A 6,000-nucleotide genomic window follows, 5' to 3' on the forward strand; every position below is an offset into this window, starting at 1 on the left:
TAGAGGGCGTGAGCAGGTCTTGGACGAATACGCCATGTGGGATTTTGGCTCGGGATGATCCTAACTTTGACAACGCATCTGCTGCCTGGTTCTTGTCCCGGACCACGTGTATGTACTCGATGCCATAGAACCTGCCTTCCAGCTTTCTTATCGATTTGCAATATGCGTCCATCTTTTCACTGGTCGTGTCCCAGTCCTTGTTGAGTTGGTTGATGACCAGAGCCGAATCTCCGTAGACATAGAGACGTTTAACTCCAAGCTCAACCGCAATGCGTAGACCATGCAGGCATGCTTCATACTCGGCGGCATTATTAGATGCTGGGAAATAAATCCTGAGGACGTACCGGAGCTTTTCCTTGGATGGTGATACGAAAAGAACTCCTGCTCCCGCACCGTCAATGTTGAGAGAACCGTCGAAGTACATCGTCCAACATTCGTCGGATCCCGGAGAGGCGGGAGTGCTTAAGTCTGTCCACTCGACGATGAAATCGACGAGTGCCTGAGACTTGATTGTAGTACGGCTTGCAAATTCCAAGGAAAGGGGGCATAGCTCCATTGCCCATTTGACGATGCGCCCGTTCGCGTCCTTATTGCGAATAATGTCCCCCAAAGGATACTCGGTCATGACCACCACACGATATCCGTCGAAGTAATGTCTCAACTTTCGGGATGTTATCAGTATGGCGTAGAGCAGTTTCTGAATCTGTGGGTACCTGGTCTTGGATTCGTTGAGTACCTCACTAATGAAATAAATTGGCCGCTGTACCTTGTAGGCGTGGCCCGGCTCGTCACGCTCGACCACCAGTGTAGTGGAAACCACCCGATCGGTTGCCGCAATGTAAAGTAGGAGAGTTTCGTCTTCTCTGGGAGCAGTAAGTACCGGAGGTGACGTGAGGTATTGTTTCAGCTGCATGAAGGCAGCGTCTGCTTCCTCCGACCACTCGAACTTCTCGGACGCTTTGAGCAGTTTGAAGAACGGTAGTCCTTTTTCTCCTAATCTTGATATGAAACGGCTTAGAGCAGCCATGCAGCCGGTGAGCTTCTGGACATCCTTCACCTTTTTTGGGGGCTTCATGTCTAAGACAGCTTTGACTTTCTCCGGGTTAGGGCGTATGCCGTCGTAACTGACGACGTTGCCGAGCAATATGCCAGAAGGGACACCAAAGATGCACTTCTTTGGGTTTAATTTCCATTGGAACGTATTAAGGGCTGCGAAGGCGCGTTCCAGATTGTCAACAAGGGTATGTGCTTCCTTGGTTTTGACAACTACATCGTCGACGTAAGCTTCGACGAGGCCGTCTCTTATCTCGTCGTTGAGGCAGGCCTGTATAGCGCGTTGGTAGGTAGCACCGGCGTTTTTGAGCCCGAACGACATGGTCGTGTAGCAGTAGGCGCCGAAAGGCGTGATGAAAGATGTCTTGATCTGGTCGTCCTTTTTGAGAGCGATCTGGTGATAACCAGAGTAGCAATCGAGAAAGGAAAGCAGCTCGCAACCGGCGGTTGAATCTACGACCTCGTCTATGCGAGGTAAGCCAAAGGGGTCCTTAGGGCAGTGTTTGTTGAGATCAGTGTAATCAACGCACATTCTCCATTCATTATTTTTTTTGCGTACAAGAACCGGGTTGGCTAACCATTCCGGATGATACACTTCTTTGACAAACCCGGCTGCCAAAAGCCGTGTAACTTCTACCCTAATCGCCTCCTTTTTGTCGCGAGCGAAACGTCGTAGCTTCTGCTTGATTGGTTTGGCTTTGCTGTTGACATTCAAGGAGTGCTCAATCAAGTCCCGAGGTACACCGGGCATGTCGGAAGGTTTCCATGCAAACACATCCACGTTGCCCCTCAAGAACCTGACGAGCGCGTCTTCCTATTTGGGATCCAGGTCGGCCCCGATGAGGGCCGTTTTGCTGGGATCACCCTCGACCAGCTGGATCGTCTTGTGCTCCTTGCACCTGATGTTCTTGCGCGGAGCCTCGAGCTCTGGGATCTCCAAGTGGTCGGCCGTGGTCTTCTTAGCGTCGAGAATGGTCTCGGCCATGCGAATAGAGAGGTCGTGGGCCTCTGCTATTTTGAAGCTGTCGTCCTCGCAGGTGTAAGCTGCGTATACGTTGCCCCTGAGGGTTAAAACTCCTTTCTCAGTAGGCATCTTGAGCACCAGATACCTGTAATGAGGTATGGCCATGAACTTGGTGAGCGATGGTCGACCAAGAATAGCATGGTAGGTGCCGTCGAAATCAGCGACCACGAAATTGACGTAGTCGGTGCGGAAGTGGTCCGGAGTCCCAAACTGCACCGGTAGCGTGATCTGCCCGAGAGGTGTAGAGCTCTGTCCAGGGAGAACGCCCCAGAACTGTGCCTCGTACGGCTTCAGGTCCGCCTGGGCTATTTTCAGAGCAGGCAGGCTGTTCTTGAACAGTATATCAATGGAGCTGCCGCCGTCGATCAGTACTCTGTCGAATTGAACCTTGTTGATGCAAGGATCGAGGACCAGGGGAAAACGCCCTGGCTCGGGTATGGCGGCCCATTGGTCCTTCCTGCTGAAGTAGATTTCACGGTGAGACCACGGAGGAAGCCGCGGATCGGTAAGAAGGTTGTCGTTCTTTGCCACGTTCAAGCAGGCGCGGGCGAGCAGCTTGCGTTCTCGTTTGGTCTCAATGGACACCTTGCCGCCGATGATGGTGTGCACGCGATTCGTCGGCTTGACGTATTTATGACGAGGATCTGCATCGTCGTCGTCGTTGTCCTCGTTGCGCTGTTCCCTCACGTCAGTAGGCTTGTCGGACATACCCGGAGCCTGTTGGCGCGTGTAGATAGTCTTGAGGACGCGACAATTTTCCATGGTATGGTTCGACTTGGGATGGAGCTGGCAGGGGCCCTTCAATGCCTTGGCGTAATCGTCCTCGTAGTTACGACGTCCCCCGCCCTTTTTCACAGTATTGACCTCGCCATCATCTTCCCGAGCACGCTTGCTTCTGTAATCGTCACGGCGGTTGCGCCGCTGATTACGTTGATCACGGTGGTCGCGGGAGTCGTTGCGCTGGTTGCGGCGGTCAAAATTGTCGTTCCGACCACGGTTGCCGCGGTAATCATCGCGGTGTGGGGGGTGGTCGGAGCGTGGGACCCTTGCTTCTTCTTCGACGATTATTTTTTTAGCGTCGTCGGCGTCCGCGTATTTCTTAGCGGTGGCCAAGAGCGCTGTGACGGACTCAGGTCTTTTCCGGAGGAGCTTGTCTCTCAGGGCGTCGTGGAAGCGGAGGCCGGTGACGAAAGCCTCGATTGCTTCGTTGTCGGATATTGATGGGACCTTGATGCGCATCTCCGAGAAACGCCGAACGTACTCGCGCAGTGGTTCGTCTTTCCGATCTCGGATCCGTTGCAGATCGTACTTGTTGCCGGGTTGTTCACAAGTAGCGATGAAATTGTCGATGAAGGCCTGCTTGAGTTCCTGCCAAGAGTCAAAAGAGTTTGCCGGCAAGCTAACTAGCCACTGGTGACCTGCATGACCAACGGCGACTGGGAAGTAGTTAGACATAACGTGCTCGTCAGCCATGGCTGACCGGCACGCGGTTTCATAGAGCATGACCCATAATTCGGGGTTTTCTTTGCCGTCGTACTTCTGAAGCTTTTCGAGCTTGAAATTCTTGGGCCATATGACTTGGCGCAGGTGTGGAGTGAACTGCTTCAGACCCGGCGGACCGTGGACGGTGTCGTACTCCATACGGCGATAGCTTTCATGGGATGCGCGATCGTCGGCTCTCTGGTTGATGCGAGCACGCAAATCACGTCCACCGAGGTAATGGCGGAGATCGTTATTGCCATCGCGGTGATCTCGATTGCCACCTGGATTAGCGCTGCGACCGCGGTTATCACGGCGATTGTTGCGGTTATCTCGGCGGTTATCGCCTCGAACGTCGTGGCGGTTATCCTCCCGGCGGCGGTTGTCGTCCCGACCACCATCGCGACCACCGTTCCCGCCTTGACGGTTGTCCGATGGGTCGTTATTGCGCGAGCCACGTAGGTTGAGTGGCTGTGAGCGACTTGAGTATTGGCGGCTGTGGCTTGATTCGACAGAAACGGATGGAGCCCGGGCTTGGTTCATCTCTGCGGTCTGAGCCATAGCAGCCGTCAGATAAGCTTGTATGTCATCACGGATTCCTTGAGTCTCGGGAGTGTTGGGCAGCCGCTGCATCGTCGCCATGGCGACGGCTACGTTGGCGCTTGGGGTCTTGAAGACTTGTTTATCCCCCACCCTGTCGAAAGCATTGTTGAGGTCGCGCGGTTGGACCCTTATGCGTCGTGCCTCCTGGTCTGCTTCAGCTTCGATTTGCCGGCGATTAAACCGGTCAATATTGCATGCTTCGCGTGCAGTCTTTTCTTGTTCTGTTTCGCCAACTGCTGGCGGCTCGTCGTTGCTGACAACATGGATCAAATCCCCTCGTCTTGGCGGGAAAGACGGAAATTGGGGGAAACCCGGGGCGTGGTCTGGTAGATCCAGATCGTATTGGGCGCCTTCATCTTCGTGACGCTGAAGCTCGGTGTGGACAGATGCGTTGGACGCGATGCCGGATGAGGAGCTGGAGTCACCTTCTCGGACTGTGTGGACGGATCCTTCCCGATAATCTTCGATCCGGACCATGTTGACGATGTTGCATGGCTTCGGCCGAGATCGGTGTACAGGACACAGATCCGAGCGGTGTCGCAGGTTGTACGTGTAGCTGGAGGCAGCGTTTTGCAGGCCGTAGGGCTGGACCTGGTGGTTCTCCGTCGAGGCTTCGTACTCGCAGAGTCGGAGACCCGTCGCAAAGGCTGGCTGGCGACGAGCGGAGCGCCCCTCAGGAGTAGATACGACCACAAGATCTGTTCCGAGTCGTGCAGGACGACTGGTCCGAGCTGGTCGGATAGATCTGTTGTGGGGAGATGTTACCTGCTCATTAGGTTGGCTTTGAATCGTACTTACCAGAGCTAGGGTTTCAGCGAGTTTGGTGCCGACCCGATCGATGGAGTCGAGCAAGTCGGTGTCGTCGATCTGCTTTCCTCTGTAGCGGGGAAGCAGACGACGGGTTGTCGGCGTGGCTGTAAGCGTGGTCGGAGCCAGATCCATCGTGGTCGGAGCCACGTTCGTCGTGGTCGGAGCCGTGTTCACCGTGGTCGGAATCGTGTTCACCGTGGTCGGAGCCGTAGCCGATGCAGGTGAAGTAGTCGTCGGCGCGGGTTGAATCCACGCCTCCTCCGCGGTCATGGTGATGGAGACGTCGGGGCTGGTGGCCCAGGTGATCTGGCCGACGGTGAACGTGAGGCCGTTGGGCGTAGCCATGGAGCCGGAGACGATGACCATCTTGTTTGCTTGACGAGCAGTACGCACACCCCCTACCTGGCGCGCCACTGTCGACGAAATATGGTCGGCAGTCTACCTAGGGGTATGCCCAAGGTAGTAGATTATCGGCAGACAGATGCGCAAGCCCCAAACAAGACGGTGACGCAAGACAGACACGAGGTTTTATCCAGGTTCGGCCGCCAAGAAGGCGTAATACCTACGTCCTGCGTCTGATTTGTATTGCTGTATGTCAATGAGAGATATTTTTTAGAGGGGTCCCCTGCCCGCCTTATATAGTCCGGGGGGCAGGGTTACAGATCTGGAAACTAATCCTAGTCAGTTACAACTGCCATATCTGGCCGGATAAGGATTCCTATTCTAACCGACCAGGATCCTGCTTGGTCGCCAAATCCGTCTTGATTCCTTGTGCGGGACTCCGATCAGGTTAACTGGGCCGCACGTCATCTTTCGGGTGGACTGAACCCATCGATCCGGGCCAGCCCAAGCTTAGCCGTAAGGGTATAGGGGTTAATACCCCCACACTTGACAGCACTCGATGACTTCTTCAGTACTGTAACCCTCTATCATGGAGCCCTCTGGGTATGCTCGATTATACACGTATCGACTTAGAACCGACATAAACCGCTCATAGGACCACATTTCATACAAGTAGCAAGGGCCCAACG

This window comes from Miscanthus floridulus, chromosome 18 (assembly GCF_019320115.1).
Source record: "Miscanthus floridulus cultivar M001 chromosome 18, ASM1932011v1, whole genome shotgun sequence".
NCBI lineage: Eukaryota > Viridiplantae > Streptophyta > Magnoliopsida > Poales > Poaceae > Miscanthus > Miscanthus floridulus.